A 17,365-nucleotide genomic window follows, 5' to 3' on the forward strand; every position below is an offset into this window, starting at 1 on the left:
CCGTGGCGGAGATCTTTGTGGGCTATACTCAGCCTTGTCTCAGGATGGTAAGTTGGTGGTTGAAGATATCCCTCGAGTGGTGTGGGGGCTGTGCTTTGGCAAAGTAGGTGGGGTTATATCCTTCCTGTTTGGCCCTGTCCGGGGGTGTCCTCTCCTGACCCCTCCTGTCTCAACCTCCAGTATTTATGCTGCAGTAGTTTGTGTCGGGGGGCTAGGGTCAGTGTGTTATATCTGGAGTACTGCTCCTGTCCTATTCGGTGTCCTGTGTGAATCTAAGTGTGCGTTCTCTAATTCTCTCCTTCTTTCTTTCTCTCTCTCGGAGGACCTGAGCCCTAGGACCATGCCCCAGGACTACCTGACATGATGACTCCTTGCTGTCCCCAGTCCACCTGGCCATGCTGCTGCTCCAGTTTCAACTGTTCTGCCTTACTATTATTTGACCATGCTGGTCATTTGTGAACATTTGAACATCTTGGCCATGTTCTGTTATAATCCCCACCTGGCTCTCGGAGGACAGCCACCGTGCCCCAGGACGACCTGACATGATGACTCCTTGCTGTCCCCAGTCCAGAGACCATGCTGGTCATTTATGAACATTTGAACATCTTGGCCATGTTCTGTTATAATCTCCACCCGGCACAGCCAGAAGAGGACTGGCCACCCCACATAGCCTGGTTCCTCTCTAGGTTTCTTCCTAGGTTTTGGCCTTTCTAGGGAGTTTTTCCTAGCCACCGTGCTTCTACACCTGCATTGCTTGCTGTTTGGGGTTTTAGGCTGGGTTTCTGTACAGCACTTTGAGATATCAGCTGATGTACGAAGGGCTATATAAATACATTTGATTTGATTTGATTTGAAAAGTGACCAAAACATCAGCCAGGAAGCATAGGAACTGAGAAGTGGTTTGTGGTCACCACCTGCAGAACCACTCCTTTATTGGGGGTGTCTTGCTAATTGCCTATAATTTCCACCTGTTGTCTATTCCATTTGCACAACAGCATGTGAAATTTATTGTCAATCAGTGTTGCTTCCTAAGTGGGCAGTTTGATTTCACAGAAGTGTGATTGACTTGGAGTTACATTGTGTTGTTTAAGTATTCCCTTTATTTTTTGAGCAGTGTATATTGAACAAAAATATAAATGCAACATGCAATAATTTCAAAGGTTTTACTGAGTTGCAGTTCATATAAGGAAATCAGTCAATTGAAATAAAAAATAATTTAACATGACTGGGCAGGGGTGGGCATTGGAGGGCATCGGTGTTGGCATGGCAGCCAGGCCATAACAATTGTGCTGCCATCCTGTTAGAAGGTAACAGATTATTTTATTACAATGGTTAAATTGGATTTTCATTGTGTTCAATGGTGTTATTTGCCCCCTAGTGGCGCTTTCTGGTACTTAGAGAGACGATGCAAACAGGAAGTACAGAATTTGTTTTGCACGCATAGAGCAGCTACAAACAACATTACGTTGCAGGTCTTTCAATGTAGTTATTTCTTGTCACGCTTCAGCCTTGGAAAAATATTTGTTTGTAAGTTCGATTCAAGCATTTAGCTAATGATGATAATCTTGTTATTGATAGTTGCTTACATATCAATGTTGGTTGCATTTACTCACAAATTGTAATGCCTTTAATGTATGTCGTTAGCTGTATTACTTTGCTCATGCGTCATGCAAACTAATTGTAAAATATACAATACTGTAGTTTTGTTACTGTTTTTACATTTACATTACATTTAAGTCATTTAGCAGACGCTCTTATCCAGAGCGACTTACAAATTGGTGCATTCACCTTATGACATCCAGTGGAACAGCCACTTTACAATAGTGCATCTAAGTCTTTTAGGGAGGATTACTTATCCTATCCTAGGTATTCCTTAAAGAGGTGGGGTTTCAGGTGTCTCCGGAAGGTGGTGATTGACTCCGCTGTCCTGGCGTCGTGAGGGAGTTTGTTCCACCATTGGGGGGCCAGAGCAGCGAACAGTTTTGACTGGGCTGAGCGGGAACTGTACTTCCTCAGTGGTAGGGAGGCGAGCAGGCCAGAGGTGGATGAACGCAGTGCCCTTGTTTGGGTGTAGGGCCTGATCAGAGCCTGGAGGTACTGAGGTGCCGTTCCCCTCACAGCTCCGTAGGCAAGCACCATGGTCTTGTAGCGGATGCGAGCTTCAACAGTGGAGAAGCCAGTGGAGAGAGCGGAGGAGCGGGGTGACGTGAGAGAACTTGGGAAGGTTGAACACCAGACGGGCTGCGGCGTTCTGGATGAGTTGTAGGGGTTTAATGGCACAGGCAGGGAGCCCAGCCAACAGCGAGTTGCAGTAATCCAGACGGGAGATGACAAGTGCCTGGATTAGGACCTGCGCCGCTTCCTGTGTGAGGCAGGGTCGTACTCTGCGGATGTTGTAGAGCATGAACCTACAGGAACGGGCCACCGCCTTGATGTGATAATAATAATGTGAGATAATGACTGGTAGAGTCATGCCTGGTCCACCAAGGGAGGGAGGTCATATGCCCGCTCTTGATGAACAACAAATTGAAATGTCGGACTATGTGAAAAAAACTGACGGAACTCTCTGCAGCACTCTCTTCTCAGGTTCGCAAGGTCCAGGGGGGCTGCCGGGGACACGCCACAACTGAAGGTAAAGGTTGGTGACTGGGTGAGGGTTAAAGTCCACAAGAGAAAGTGGCTGGAACCCAGGTGGACTGGACCGTACGAAGTGAAGGAGGTTACTTCACACTCAGTCCAGGTCAAAGGTAAATCAGGCGCACCTTGGCACCACCTTACACATTGCACCCCAGCCCCAACTCCTTCCAGGACACTGACTGAAGTCAGAGCTGATTTGAACAGCCTAAATTCGATACCAAATTAAGACACTCCTGACTCAGGTGATGGAGTATCAAACTCCACCTCCCCTGAAAAAGGAACCTCGCCCAGTTAGAGAGATATTTCTCTCTCCCTGGGCAAGGTTAGGAATATCTGGGCAGTGTTGCTGATGAAATAATACAAGAGCACACCCTAGTGGACAAAAAGCTTGCAGCACCTGGTATTCCCAGGCAGTCTCCCATCCAAGTACTAACCAGGCCCGATCCTGCTTAGTTTCCGAGATCAGACGAGATCGGGCGTATTCAGGCTGGTATGGCCGTAAGCAAAGGAACAAGTCTTGGTACGCCATTTAAAGTCAAAGTGAGTCTGATAAACAGACATTGCATTTTCACCAATTAGACAAGCAGCTTGAACTTTGGGTCACGCAAAAGTGGAAGAAATTACATATGCTGTAGCCATCACTTTTAGCACAGATAGTTGGACGAAATACAAACAAACCTTGCTAACATTTGAAAGCGAGGGCACATATTTCAGCCTTGTGAGAAAAAAACGGACAAATACAATGACTCCTGACAAATACATCACGAGCAACAGTTTCCCATGCAGCTATCCTACTAGCCAGAATAAATAGACAAAAGCTCTGAATGTTGAAATCCTAGTGCATTGTTCTGTGCTAAGGAGGAGTAGTGCATGAATGGACAATTTCATATTGGAAGCGCAATGGGGCTGCATTTGGCAACATGATGTTTCCACAAAATGCCAACAATGTTTGGCTACAGACAAATGTTTCCACCTTTCGATTGGTCCACAGCGTCTCTTTCACAACTGACTTGAAAGATCTTCATACGCCCGGTCAGTCGACTTCAAGTCTACCTCAAGCCTGGCGCCAAGCAACAGTTTATCATTAAACAAGACATCAGGGAGAGCGCGAACGCAGTCCCCCACTACCATAAATTATGCAATCGAGATTTCCACATTTGGGAAATTCGCAGGGGTCAGCACAGTCGGAGTGCAATGGCTGAGCCTCGCCCTGGGTGAACTGCCTTCTTGATCACAGTATCTCCCTTGCCAGGTAAGTATGACTTGAATACATCAGTGGAGGGCAACTCTCTCCAGTGCCAACATTTTCGGCTGACGGTAACCACTTTGTGTTCTGATAATATCACATCACATCGACCTGCGTTAAATGCCGTTTAGGAATGCACTTGCAGACAGAGTGGTGAAAAAGTAGTTTATTTTGTTTACTAGACTATATCAGTGAAGCACGAGATTCCCATCATGCAACACTGTAGAAAAAAATCACCAATGACTTTTTAATATCTTAACCTGTCTGATATCACAAATGTATGCGATATGACGAAATACAATCACATTCAGACACACACACACACACAGACAAATGCATGAAACCAATTGATTTATTATCGATAACATCTCACATTCTCTTGTGCTTTTGATTTACTCCGTAAAAGAAGGGTTCTAATTCCACCATGGAAAACACAGGGCCATCAGACATCAGTCCAGTTCCACTGCTCACCAGCATGATTTCCTTTGATCATTTGAACAGGGCGAAGGAGTACCAAGCACACACAAGCTGCATTCAGTAACGATATTCTTATTTGTCTCATAAATCAAAGGCTCCCTGACAGCACAAGGAACTTTGATCGTAATAAATTCAGCATCAAATGCTTACTACAAAGCAGTGTTGCTGATGAAATAATGCAAGAGCACACCCTAGTGGACAAAAAGCTTGCAGCACCTGGTATTCCCAGGCAGTCTCCCATCCAAGTACTAACCAGGCCCGATCCTGCTTAGTTTCCGAGATCAGACGAGATCGGGCGTATTCAGGCTGGTATGGCCGTAAGCAAAGGAACAAGTCTTGGTACGCCATTTAAAGTCAAAGTGAGTCTGATAAACAGACATTGCATTTTCACCAATTAGACAAGCAGCTTGAACTTTGGGTCACGCAAAAAGTGGAAGAAATTACATATGCTGTAGCCATCACTTTTAGCACAGATAGTTGGACGAAATACAAACAAACCTTGCTAACATTTGAAAGCGAGGGCACATATTTCAGCCTTGTGAGAAAAAACGGACAAATACAATGACTCCTGACAAATACATCACGAGCAACAGTTTCCCATGCAGCTATCCTACTAGCCAGAATAAATAGACAAAAGCTCTGAATGTTGAAATCCTAGTGCATTGTTCTGTGCTAAGGAGGAGTAGTGCATGAATGGACAATTTCATATTGGAAGCGCAATGGGGCTGCATTTGGCAACATGATGTTTCCACAAAATGCCAACAATGTTTGGCTACAGACAAATGTTTCCACCTTTCGATTGGTCCACAGCGTCTCTTTCACAACTGACTTGAAAGATCTTCATAAGCCGGGTCAGTCGACTTCAAGTCTACCTCAAGCCTGGCGCCAAGCAACAGTTTATCATTAAACAAGACATCAGGGGAGAGCGCGAACGCAGTTATGCAATCGAGATTTCCACATTTGGGAAATTCGCAGGGGTCAGCACAGTCGGAGTGCAATGGCTGAGCCTCGCCCTGGGTGAACTGCCTTCTTGATCACAGTATCTCCTTTGCCAGGTAAGTATGACTTGAATACATCAGTGGAGGGCAACTCTCTCCAGTGCCAACATTTTCGGCTGACGGTAACCACTTTGTGTTCTGATAATATCACATCACATCGACCTGCGTTAAATGCCGTTTAGGAATGCACTTGCAGACAGAGTGGTGAAAAAGTAGTTTATTTTGTTTACTAGACTATATCAGTGAAGCACGAGATTCCCATCATGCAACACTGTAGAAAAAAAATCACCAATGACTTTTTAATATCTTAACCTGTCTGATATCACAAATGTATGCGATATGACGAAATACAATCACATTCAGACACACACACACACACAGACAAATGCATGAAACCAATTGATTTATTATCGATAACATCTCACATTCTCTTGTGCTTTTGATTTACTCCGTAAAAGAAGGGTTCTAATTCCACCATGGAAAACACAGGGCCATCAGACATCAGTCCAGTTCCACTGCTCACCAGCATGATTTCCTTTGATCATTTGAACAGGGCGAAGGAGTACCAAGCACACACAAGCTGCATTCAGTAACGATATTCTTATTTGTCTCATAAATCAAAGGCTCCCTGACAGCACAAGGAACTTTGATCGTAATAAATTCAGCATCAAATGCTTACTACAAAGCAGTGTTGCTGATGAAATAATGCAAGAGCACACCCTAGTGGACAAAAAGCTTGCAGCACCTGGTATTCCCAGGCAGTCTCCCATCCAAGTACTAACCAGGCCCGATCCTGCTTAGTTTCCGAGATCAGACGAGATCGGGCGTATTCAGGCTGGTATGGCCGTAAGCAAAGGAACAAGTCTTGGTACGCCATTTAAAGTCAAAGTGAGTCTGATAAACAGACATTGCATTTTCACCAATTAGACAAGCAGCTTGAACTTTGGGTCACGCAAAAAGTGGAAGAAATTACATATGCTGTAGCCATCACTTTTTAGCACAGATAGTTGGACGAAATACAAACAAACCTTGCTAACATTTGAAAGCGAGGGCACATATTTCAGCCTTGTGAGAAAAAACGGACAAATACAATGACTCCTGACAAATACATCACGAGCAACAGTTTCCCATGCAGCTATCCTACTAGCCAGAATAAATAGACAAAAGCTCTGAATGTTGAAATCCTAGTGCATTGTTCTGTGCTAAGGAGGAGTAGTGCATGAATGGACAATTTCATATTGGAAGCGCAATGGGGCTGCATTTGGCAACATGATGTTTCCACAAAATGCCAACAATGTTTGGCTACAGACAAATGTTTCCACCTTTCGATTGGTCCACAGCGTCTCTTTCACAACTGACTTGAAAGATCTTCATAAGCCGGGTCAGTCGACTTCAAGTCTACCTCAAGCCTGGCGCCAAGCAACAGTTTATCATTAAACAAGACATGGGAGAGGAACGCAGTCCCCCACTACCATAAATTATGCAATCGAGATTTCCACATTTGGGAAATTCGCAGGGGTCAGCACAGTCGGAGTGCAATGGCTGAGCCTCGCCCTGGGTGAACTGCCTTCTTGATCACAGTATCTCCCTTGCCAGGTAAGTATGACTTGAATACATCAGTGGAGGGCAACTCTCTCCAGTGCCAACATTTTCGGCTGACGGTAACCACTTTGTGTTCTGATAATATCACATCACATCGACCTGCGTTAAATGCCGTTTAGGAATGCACTTGCAGACAGAGTGGTGAAAACGTAGTTTATTTTGTTTACTAGACTATATCAGTGAAGCACGAGATTCCCATCATGCAACACTGTAGAAAAAAAATCACCAATGACTTTTTAATATCTTAACCTGTCTGATATCACAAATGTATGCGATATGACGAAATACAATCACATTCAGACACACACACACACACAGACAAATGCATGAAACCAATTGATTTATTATCGATAACATCTCACATTCTCTTGTGCTTTTGATTTACTCCGTAAAAGAAGGGTTCTAATTCCACCATGGAAAACACAGGGCCATCAGACATCAGTCCAGTTCCACTGCTCACCAGCATGATTTCCTTTGATCATTTGAACAGGGCGAAGGAGTACCAAGCACACACAAGCTGCATTCAGTAACGATATTCTTATTTGTCTCATAAATCAAAGGCTCCCTGACAGCACAAGGAACTTTGATCGTAATAAATTCAGCATCAAATGCTTACTACAAAGCAGTGTTGCTGATGAAATAATGCAAGAGCACACCCTAGTGGACAAAAAGCTTGCAGCACCTGGTATTCCCAGGCAGTCTCCCATCCAAGTACTAACCAGGCCCGATCCTGCTTAGTTTCCGAGATCAGACGAGATCGGGCGTATTCAGGCTGGTATGGCCGTAAGCAAAGGAACAAGTCTTGGTACGCCATTTAAAGTCAAAGTGAGTCTGATAAACAGACATTGCATTTTCACCAATTAGACAAGCAGCTTGAACTTTGGGTCACGCAAAAAGTGGAAGAAATTACATATGCTGTAGCCATCACTTTTTAGCACAGATAGTTGGACGAAATACAAACAAACCTTGCTAACATTTGAAAGCGAGGGCACATATTTCAGCCTTGTGAGAAAAAACGGACAAATACAATGACTCCTGACAAATACATCACGAGCAACAGTTTCCCATGCAGCTATCCTACTAGCCAGAATAAATAGACAAAAGCTCTGAATGTTGAAATCCTAGTGCATTGTTCTGTGCTAAGGAGGAGTAGTGCATGAATGGACAATTTCATATTGGAAGCGCAATGGGGCTGCATTTGGCAACATGATGTTTCCACAAAATGCCAACAATGTTTGGCTACAGACAAATGTTTCCACCTTTCGATTGGTCCACAGCGTCTCTTTCACAACTGACTTGAAAGATCTTCATACGCCGGGTCAGTCGACTTCAAGTCTACCTCAAGCCTGGCGCCAAGCAACAGTTTATCATTAAACAAGACATCAGGGGAGAGAGCGAACGCAGTCCCCCACTACCATAAATTATGCAATCGAGATTTCCACATTTGGGAAATTCGCAGGGGTCAGCACAGTCGGAGTGCAATGGCTGAGCCTCGCCCTGGGTGAACTGCCTTCTTGATCACAGTATCTCCCTTGCCAGGTAAGTATGACTTGAATACATCAGTGGAGGGCAACTCTCTCCAGTGCCAACATTTTCGGCTGACGGTAACCACTTTGTGTTCTGATAATATCACATCACATCGACCTGCGTTAAATGCCGTTTAGGAATGCACTTGCAGACAGAGTGGTGAAAAAGTAGTTTATTTTGTTTACTAGACTATATCAGTGAAGCACGAGATTCCCATCATGCAACACTGTAGAAAAAAAATCACCAATGACTTTTTAATATCTTAACCTGTCTGATATCACAAATGTATGCGATATGACGAAATACAATCACATTCAGACACACACACACACACAGACAAATGCATGAAACCAATTGATTTATTATCGATAACATCTCACATTCTCTTGTGCTTTTGATTTACTCCGTAAAAGAAGGGTTCTAATTCCACCATGGAAAACACAGGGCCATCAGACATCAGTCCAGTTCCACTGCTCACCAGCATGATTTCCTTTGATCATTTGAACAGGGCGAAGGAGTACCAAGCACACACAAGCTGCATTCAGTAACGATATTCTTATTTGTCTCATAAATCAAAGGCTCCCTGACAGCACAAGGAACTTTGATCGTAATAAATTCAGCATCAAATGCTTACTACAAAGCAGTGTTGCTGATGAAATAATGCAAGAGCACACCCTAGTGGACAAAAAGCTTGCAGCACCTGGTATTCCCAGGCAGTCTCCCATCCAAGTACTAACCAGGCCCGATCCTGCTTAGTTTCCGAGATCAGACGAGATCGGGCGTATTCAGGCTGGTATGGCCGTAAGCAAAGGAACAAGTCTTGGTACGCCATTTAAAGTCAAAGTGAGTCTGATAAACAGACATTGCATTTTCACCAATTAGACAAGCAGCTTGAACTTTGGGTCACGCAAAAAGTGGAAGAAATTACATATGCTGTAGCCATCACTTTTTAGCACAGATAGTTGGACGAAATACAAACAAACCTTGCTAACATTTGAAAGCGAGGGCACATATTTCAGCCTTGTGAGAAAAAAACGGACAAATACAATGACTCCTGACAAATACATCACGAGCAACAGTTTCCCATGCAGCTATCCTACTAGCCAGAATAAATAGACAAAAGCTCTGAATGTTGAAATCCTAGTGCATTGTTCTGTGCTAAGGAGGAGTAGTGCATGAATGGACAATTTCATATTGGAAGCGCAATGGGGCTGCATTTGGCAACATGATGTTTCCACAAAATGCCAACAATGTTTGGCTACAGACAAATGTTTCCACCTTTCGATTGGTCCACAGCGTCTCTTTCACAACTGACTTGAAAGATCTTCATAGAGCGCGAACGCAGTCCCCCACTACCATAAATTATGCAATCGAGATTTCCACATTTGGGAAATTCGCAGGGGTCAGCACAGTCGGAGTGCAATGGCTGAGCCTCGCCCTGGGTGAACTGCCTTCTTGATCACAGTATCTCCCTTGCCAGGTAAGTATGACTTGAATACATCAGTGGAGGGCAACTCTCTCCAGTGCCAACATTTTCGGCTGACGGTAACCACTTTGTGTTCTGATAATATCACATCACATCGACCTGCGTTAAATGCCGTTTAGGAATGCACTTGCAGACAGAGTGGTGAAAAAGTAGTTTATTTTGTTTACTAGACTATATCAGTGAAGCACGAGATTCCCATCATGTAACACTGTAGAAAAAAATCACCAATGACTTTTTAATATCTTAACCTGTCTGATATCACAAATGTATGCGATATGACGAAATACAATCACATTCAGACACACACACACACACAGACAAATGCATGAAACCAATTGATTTATTATCGATAACATCTCACATTCTCTTGTGCTTTTGATTTACTCCGTAAAAGAAGGGTTCTAATTCCACCATGGAAAACACAGGGCCATCAGACATCAGTCCAGTTCCACTGCTCACCAGCATGATTTCCTTTGATCATTTGAACAGGGCGAAGGAGTACCAAGCACACACAAGCTGCATTCAGTAACGATATTCTTATTTGTCTCATAAATCAAAGGCTCCCTGACAGCACAAGGAACTTTGATCGTAATAAATTCAGCATCAAATGCTTACTACAAAGCAGTGTTGCTGATGAAATAATGCAAGAGCACACCCTAGTGGACAAAAAGCTTGCAGCACCTGGTATTCCCAGGCAGTCTCCCATCCAAGTACTAACCAGGCCCGATCCTGCTTAGTTTCCGAGATCAGACGAGATCGGGCGTATTCAGGCTGGTATGGCCGTAAGCAAAGGAACAAGTCTTGGTACGCCATTTAAAGTCAAAGTGAGTCTGATAAACAGACATTGCATTTTCACCAATTAGACAAGCAGCTTGAACTTTGGGTCACGCAAAAAGTGGAAGAAATTACATATGCTGTAGCCATCACTTTTTAGCACAGATAGTTGGACGAAATACAAACAAACCTTGCTAACATTTGAAAGCGAGGGCACATATTTCAGCCTTGTGAGAAAAAAACGGACAAATACAATGACTCCTGACAAATACATCACGAGCAACAGTTTCCCATGCAGCTATCCTACTAGCCAGAATAAATAGACAAAAGCTCTGAATGTTGAAATCCTAGTGCATTGTTCTGTGCTAAGGAGGAGTAGTGCATGAATGGACAATTTCATATTGGAAGCGCAATGGGGCTGCATTTGGCAACATGATGTTTCCACAAAATGCCAACAATGTTTGGCTACAGACAAATGTTTCCACCTTTCGATTGGTCCACAGCGTCTCTTTCACAACTGACTTGAAAGATCTTCATAAGCCGGGTCAGTCGACTTCAAGTCTACCTCAAGCCTGGCGCCAAGCAACAGTTTATCATTAAACAAGACATCAGGGGAGAGCGAACGCAGTCCCCCACTACCATAAATTATGCAATCGAGATTTCCACATTTGGGAAATTCGCAGGGGTCAGCACAGTCGGAGTGCAATGGCTGAGCCTCGCCCTGGGTGAACTGCCTTCTTGATCACAGTATCTCCCTTGCCAGGTAAGTATGACTTGAATACATCAGTGGAGGGCAACTCTCTCCAGTGCCAACATTTTCGGCTGACGGTAACCACTTTGTGTTCTGATAATATCACATCACATCGACCTGCGTTAAATGCCGTTTAGGAATGCACTTGCAGACAGAGTGGTGAAAACGTAGTTTATTTTGTTTACTAGACTATATCAGTGAAGCACGAGATTCCCATCATGCAACACTGTAGAAAAAAATCACCAATGACTTTTTAATATCTTAACCTGTCTGATATCACAAATGTATGCGATATGACGAAATACAATCACATTCAGACACACACACACACACAGACAAATGCATGAAACCAATTGATTTATTATCGATAACATCTCACATTCTCTTGTGCTTTTGATTTACTCCGTAAAAGAAGGGTTCTAATTCCACCATGGAAAACACAGGGCCATCAGACATCAGTCCAGTTCCACTGCTCACCAGCATGATTTCCTTTGATCATTTGAACAGGGCGAAGGAGTACCAAGCACACACAAGCTGCATTCAGTAACGATATTCTTATTTGTCTCATAAATCAAAGGCTCCCTGACAGCACAAGGAACTTTGATCGTAATAAATTCAGCATCAAATGCTTACTACAAAGCAGTGTTGCTGATGAAATAATGCAAGAGCACACCCTAGTGGACAAAAAGCTTGCAGCACCTGGTATTCCCAGGCAGTCTCCCATCCAAGTACTAACCAGGCCCGATCCTGCTTAGTTTCCGAGATCAGACGAGATCGGGCGTATTCAGGCTGGTATGGCCGTAAGCAAAGGAACAAGTCTTGGTACGCCATTTAAAGTCAAAGTGAGTCTGATAAACAGACATTGCATTTTCACCAATTAGACAAGCAGCTTGAACTTTGGGTCACGCAAAAAGTGGAAGAAATTACATATGCTGTAGCCATCACTTTTAGCACAGATAGTTGGACGAAATACAAACAAACCTTGCTAACATTTGAAAGCGAGGGCACATATTTCAGCCTTGTGAGAAAAACGGACAAATACAATGACTCCTGACAAATACATCACGAGCAACAGTTTCCCATGCAGCTATCCTACTAGCCAGAATAAATAGACAAAAGCTCTGAATGTTGAAATCCTAGTGCATTGTTCTGTGCTAAGGAGGAGTAGTGCATGAATGGACAATTTCATATTGGAAGCGCAATGGGGCTGCATTTGGCAACATGATGTTTCCACAAAATGCCAACAATGTTTGGCTACAGACAAATGTTTCCACCTTTCGATTGGTCCACAGCGTCTCTTTCACAACTGACTTGAAAGATCTTCATAAGCCGGGTCAGTCGACTTCAAGTCTACCTCAAGCCTGGCGCCAAGCAACAGTTTATCATTAAACAAGACATCAGGGGAGAGCGCGAACGCAGTCCCCCACTACCATAAATTATGCAATCGAGATTTCCACATTTGGGAAATTCGCAGGGGTCAGCACAGTCGGAGTGCAATGGCTGAGCCTCGCCCTGGGTGAACTGCCTTCTTGATCACAGTATCTCCCTTGCCAGGTAAGTATGACTTGAATACATCAGTGGAGGGCAACTCTCTCCAGTGCCAACATTTTCGGCTGACGGTAACCACTTTGTGTTCTGATAATATCACATCACATCGACCTGCGTTAAATGCCGTTTAGGAATGCACTTGCAGACAGAGTGGTGAAAACGTAGTTTATTTTGTTTACTAGACTATATCAGTGAAGCACGAGATTCCCATCATGCAACACTGTAGAAAAAAATCACCAATGACTTTTTAATATCTTAACCTGTCTGATATCACAAATGTATGCGATATGACGAAATACAATCACATTCAGACACACACACACACACAGACAAATGCATGAAACCAATTGATTTATTATCGATAACATCTCACATTCTCTTGTGCTTTTGATTTACTCCGTAAAAGAAGGGTTCTAATTCCACCATGGAAAACACAGGGCCATCAGACATCAGTCCAGTTCCACTGCTCACCAGCATGATTTCCTTTGATCATTTGAACAGGGCGAAGGAGTACCAAGCACACACAAGCTGCATTCAGTAACGATATTCTTATTTGTCTCATAAATCAAAGGCTCCCTGACAGCACAAGGAACTTTGATCGTAATAAATTCAGCATCAAATGCTTACTACAAAGCAGTGTTGCTGATGAAATAATGCAAGAGCACACCCTAGTGGACAAAAAGCTTGCAGCACCTGGTATTCCCAGGCAGTCTCCCATCCAAGTACTAACCAGGCCCGATCCTGCTTAGTTTCCGAGATCAGACGAGATCGGGCGTATTCAGGCTGGTATGGCCGTAAGCAAAGGAACAAGTCTTGGTACGCCATTTAAAGTCAAAGTGAGTCTGATAAACAGACATTGCATTTTCACCAATTAGACAAGCAGCTTGAACTTTGGGTCACGCAAAAGTGGAAGAAATTACATATGCTGTAGCCATCACTTTTTAGCACAGATAGTTGGACGAAATACAAACAAACCTTGCTAACATTTGAAAGCGAGGGCACATATTTCAGCCTTGTGAGAAAAAACGGACAAATACAATGACTCCTGACAAATACATCACGAGCAACAGTTTCCCATGCAGCTATCCTACTAGCCAGAATAAATAGACAAAAGCTCTGAATGTTGAAATCCTAGTGCATTGTTCTGTGCTAAGGAGGAGTAGTGCATGAATGGACAATTTCATATTGGAAGCGCAATGGGGCTGCATTTGGCAACATGATGTTTCCACAAAATGCCAACAATGTTTGGCTACAGACAAATGTTTCCACCTTTCGATTGGTCCACAGCGTCTCTTTCACAACTGACTTGAAAGATCTTCATAAGCCGGGTCAGTCGACTTCAAGTCTACCTCAAGCCTGGCGCCAAGCAACAGTTTATCATTAAACAAGACATCAGGGAGAGCGCGAACGCAGTCCCCCACTACCATAAATTATGCAATCGAGATTTCCACATTTGGGAAATTCGCAGGGGTCAGCACAGTCGGAGTGCAATGGCTGAGCCTCGCCCTGGGTGAACTGCCTTCTTGATCACAGTATCTCCCTTGCCAGGTAAGTATGACTTGAATACATCAGTGGAGGGCAACTCTCTCCAGTGCCAACATTTTCGGCTGACGGTAACCACTTTGTGTTCTGATAATATCACATCACATCGACCTGCGTTAAATGCCGTTTAGGAATGCACTTGCAGACAGAGTGGTGAAAACGTAGTTTATTTTGTTTACTAGACTATATCAGTGAAGCACGAGATTCCCATCATGCAACACTGTAGAAAAAAATCACCAATGACTTTTTAATATCTTAACCTGTCTGATATCACAAATGTATGCGATATGACGAAATACAATCACATTCAGACACACACACACACACAGACAAATGCATGAAACCAATTGATTTATTATCGATAACATCTCACATTCTCTTGTGCTTTTGATTTACTCCGTAAAAAAGAAGGGTTCTAATTCCACCATGGAAAACACAGGGCCATCAGACATCAGTCCAGTTCCACTGCTCACCAGCATGATTTCCTTTGATCATTTGAACAGGGCGAAGGAGTACCAAGCACACACAAGCTGCATTCAGTAACGATATTCTTATTTGTCTCATAAATCAAAGGCTCCCTGACAGCACAAGGAACTTTGATCGTAATAAATTCAGCATCAAATGCTTACTACAAAGCAGTGTTGCTGATGAAATAATGCAAGAGCACACCCTAGTGGACAAAAAGCTTGCAGCACCTGGTATTCCCAGGCAGTCTCCCATCCAAGTACTAACCAGGCCCGATCCTGCTTAGTTTCCGAGATCAGACGAGATCGGGCGTATTCAGGCTGGTATGGCCGTAAGCAAAGGAACAAGTCTTGGTACGCCATTTAAAGTCAAAGTGAGTCTGATAAACAGACATTGCATTTTCACCAATTAGACAAGCAGCTTGAACTTTGGGTCACGCAAAAAGTGGAAGAAATTACATATGCTGTAGCCATCACTTTTTAGCACAGATAGTTGGACGAAATACAAACAAACCTTGCTAACATTTGAAAGCGAGGGCACATATTTCAGCCTTGTGAGAAAAAAACGGACAAATACAATGACTCCTGACAAATACATCACGAGCAACAGTTTCCCATGCAGCTATCCTACTAGCCAGAATAAATAGACAAAAGCTCTGAATGTTGAAATCCTAGTGCATTGTTCTGTGCTAAGGAGGAGTAGTGCATGAATGGACAATTTCATATTGGAAGCGCAATGGGGCTGCATTTGGCAACATGATGTTTCCACAAAATGCCAACAATGTTTGGCTACAGACAAATGTTTCCACCTTTCGATTGGTCCACAGCGTCTCTTTCACAACTGACTTGAAAGATCTTCATACGCCCGGTCAGTCGACTTCAAGTCTACCTCAAGCCTGGCGCCAAGCAACAGTTTATCATTAAACAAGACATCAGGGAGAGCGCGAACGCAGTCCCCACTACCATAAATTATGCAATCGAGATTTCCACATTTGGGAAATTCGCAGGGGTCAGCACAGTCGGAGTGCAATGGCTGAGCCTCGCCCTGGGTGAACTGCCTTCTTGATCACAGTATCTCCCTTGCCAGGTAAGTATGACTTGAATACATCAGTGGAGGGCAACTCTCTCCAGTGCCAACATTTTCGGCTGACGGTAACCACTTTGTGTTCTGATAATATCACATCACATCGACCTGCGTTAAATGCCGTTTAGGAATGCACTTGCAGACAGAGTGGTGAAAACGTAGTTTATTTTGTTTACTAGACTATATCAGTGAAGCACGAGATTCCCATCATGCAACACTGTAGAAAAAAATCACCAATGACTTTTTAATATCTTAACCTGTCTGATATCACAAATGTATGCGATATGACGAAATACAATCACATTCAGACACACACACACACACAGACAAATGCATGAAACCAATTGATTTATTATCGATAACATCTCACATTCTCTTGTGCTTTTGATTTACTCCGTAAAAGAAGGGTTCTAATTCCACCATGGAAAACACAGGGCCATCAGACATCAGTCCAGTTCCACTGCTCACCAGCATGATTTCCTTTGATCATTTGAACAGGGCGAAGGAGTACCAAGCACACACAAGCTGCATTCAGTAACGATATTCTTATTTGTCTCATAAATCAAAGGCTCCCTGACAGCACAAGGAACTTTGATCGTAATAAATTCAGCATCAAATGCTTACTACAAAGCAGTGTTGCTGATGAAATAATGCAAGAGCACACCCTAGTGGACAAAAAGCTTGCAGCACCTGGTATTCCCAGGCAGTCTCCCATCCAAGTACTAACCAGGCCCGATCCTGCTTAGTTTCCGAGATCAGACGAGATCGGGCGTATTCAGGCTGGTATGGCCGTAAGCAAAGGAACAAGTCTTGGTACGCCATTTAAAGTCAAAGTGAGTCTGATAAACAGACATTGCATTTTCACCAATTAGACAAGCAGCTTGAACTTTGGGTCACGCAAAAAGTGGAAGAAATTACATATGCTGTAGCCATCACTTTTTAGCACAGATAGTTGGACGAAATACAAACAAACCTTGCTAACATTTGAAAGCGAGGGCACATATTTCAGCCTTGTGAGAAAAAACGGACAAATACAATGACTCCTGACAAATACATCACGAGCAACAGTTTCCCATGCAGCTATCCTACTAGCCAGAATAAATAGACAAAAGCTCTGAATGTTGAAATCCTAGTGCATTGTTCTGTGCTAAGGAGGAGTAGTGCATGAATGGACAATTTCATATTGGAAGCGCAATGGGGCTGCATTTGGCAACATGATGTTTCCACAA

The 17,365-nt window shown here is 43.4% G+C and overlaps 18 non-coding genes and 1 pseudogene across 18 annotated transcripts; all 19 read right to left on the reverse strand.

Annotated features, from left to right (window-relative positions):
* Positions 1-3,022: 3,022 nt before the first annotated feature.
* LOC127915380 (5S ribosomal RNA) lies at positions 3,023-3,141 on the reverse strand. The gene has a single exon (XR_008091190.1). It is a non-coding gene; the product is annotated as a 5S ribosomal RNA (ribosomal RNA).
* A 592-nt stretch (positions 3,142-3,733) lies between these two features.
* On the reverse strand, positions 3,734-3,897 carry LOC127915394 (U1 spliceosomal RNA). Its single transcript, XR_008091207.1, has one exon. It is a non-coding gene; the product is annotated as a U1 spliceosomal RNA (small nuclear RNA).
* Positions 3,898-4,564: 667 nt separating this feature from the next.
* LOC127915438 (5S ribosomal RNA) lies at positions 4,565-4,683 on the reverse strand. The gene has a single exon (XR_008091254.1). It is a non-coding gene; the product is annotated as a 5S ribosomal RNA (ribosomal RNA).
* Positions 4,684-5,281: 598 nt separating this feature from the next.
* On the reverse strand, positions 5,282-5,423 carry LOC127915425 (uncharacterized; annotated as a pseudogene).
* Positions 5,424-6,091: 668 nt separating this feature from the next.
* LOC127915449 (5S ribosomal RNA) lies at positions 6,092-6,210 on the reverse strand. The gene has a single exon (XR_008091267.1). It is a non-coding gene; the product is annotated as a 5S ribosomal RNA (ribosomal RNA).
* Positions 6,211-6,806: 596 nt separating this feature from the next.
* LOC127915419 (U1 spliceosomal RNA) lies at positions 6,807-6,962 on the reverse strand. Its single transcript, XR_008091236.1, has one exon. It is a non-coding gene; the product is annotated as a U1 spliceosomal RNA (small nuclear RNA).
* A 668-nt stretch (positions 6,963-7,630) lies between these two features.
* Positions 7,631-7,749, reverse strand: LOC127915460 (5S ribosomal RNA). Its single transcript, XR_008091281.1, has one exon. It is a non-coding gene; the product is annotated as a 5S ribosomal RNA (ribosomal RNA).
* Positions 7,750-8,343: 594 nt separating this feature from the next.
* Positions 8,344-8,507, reverse strand: LOC127915402 (U1 spliceosomal RNA). The gene has a single exon (XR_008091216.1). It is a non-coding gene; the product is annotated as a U1 spliceosomal RNA (small nuclear RNA).
* A 668-nt stretch (positions 8,508-9,175) lies between these two features.
* Positions 9,176-9,294, reverse strand: LOC127915472 (5S ribosomal RNA). The gene has a single exon (XR_008091293.1). It is a non-coding gene; the product is annotated as a 5S ribosomal RNA (ribosomal RNA).
* Positions 9,295-9,814: 520 nt separating this feature from the next.
* On the reverse strand, positions 9,815-9,975 carry LOC127915415 (U1 spliceosomal RNA). Its single transcript, XR_008091231.1, has one exon. It is a non-coding gene; the product is annotated as a U1 spliceosomal RNA (small nuclear RNA).
* A 667-nt stretch (positions 9,976-10,642) lies between these two features.
* Positions 10,643-10,761, reverse strand: LOC127915386 (5S ribosomal RNA). The gene has a single exon (XR_008091197.1). It is a non-coding gene; the product is annotated as a 5S ribosomal RNA (ribosomal RNA).
* A 595-nt stretch (positions 10,762-11,356) lies between these two features.
* LOC127915403 (U1 spliceosomal RNA) lies at positions 11,357-11,518 on the reverse strand. The gene has a single exon (XR_008091218.1). It is a non-coding gene; the product is annotated as a U1 spliceosomal RNA (small nuclear RNA).
* A 667-nt stretch (positions 11,519-12,185) lies between these two features.
* LOC127915397 (5S ribosomal RNA) lies at positions 12,186-12,304 on the reverse strand. Its single transcript, XR_008091210.1, has one exon. It is a non-coding gene; the product is annotated as a 5S ribosomal RNA (ribosomal RNA).
* A 592-nt stretch (positions 12,305-12,896) lies between these two features.
* LOC127915381 (U1 spliceosomal RNA) lies at positions 12,897-13,060 on the reverse strand. The gene has a single exon (XR_008091191.1). It is a non-coding gene; the product is annotated as a U1 spliceosomal RNA (small nuclear RNA).
* A 667-nt stretch (positions 13,061-13,727) lies between these two features.
* Positions 13,728-13,846, reverse strand: LOC127915408 (5S ribosomal RNA). Its single transcript, XR_008091224.1, has one exon. It is a non-coding gene; the product is annotated as a 5S ribosomal RNA (ribosomal RNA).
* Positions 13,847-14,438: 592 nt separating this feature from the next.
* LOC127915395 (U1 spliceosomal RNA) lies at positions 14,439-14,602 on the reverse strand. Its single transcript, XR_008091208.1, has one exon. It is a non-coding gene; the product is annotated as a U1 spliceosomal RNA (small nuclear RNA).
* A 669-nt stretch (positions 14,603-15,271) lies between these two features.
* On the reverse strand, positions 15,272-15,390 carry LOC127915418 (5S ribosomal RNA). The gene has a single exon (XR_008091235.1). It is a non-coding gene; the product is annotated as a 5S ribosomal RNA (ribosomal RNA).
* A 595-nt stretch (positions 15,391-15,985) lies between these two features.
* Positions 15,986-16,147, reverse strand: LOC127915400 (U1 spliceosomal RNA). Its single transcript, XR_008091214.1, has one exon. It is a non-coding gene; the product is annotated as a U1 spliceosomal RNA (small nuclear RNA).
* A 667-nt stretch (positions 16,148-16,814) lies between these two features.
* Positions 16,815-16,933, reverse strand: LOC127915429 (5S ribosomal RNA). Its single transcript, XR_008091243.1, has one exon. It is a non-coding gene; the product is annotated as a 5S ribosomal RNA (ribosomal RNA).
* Positions 16,934-17,365: the final 432 nt, after the last annotated feature.

This window comes from Oncorhynchus keta, chromosome 34 (genome assembly GCF_023373465.1).
Source record: "Oncorhynchus keta strain PuntledgeMale-10-30-2019 chromosome 34, Oket_V2, whole genome shotgun sequence".
In the NCBI taxonomy this organism is placed as follows: domain Eukaryota; kingdom Metazoa; phylum Chordata; class Actinopteri; order Salmoniformes; family Salmonidae; genus Oncorhynchus; species Oncorhynchus keta.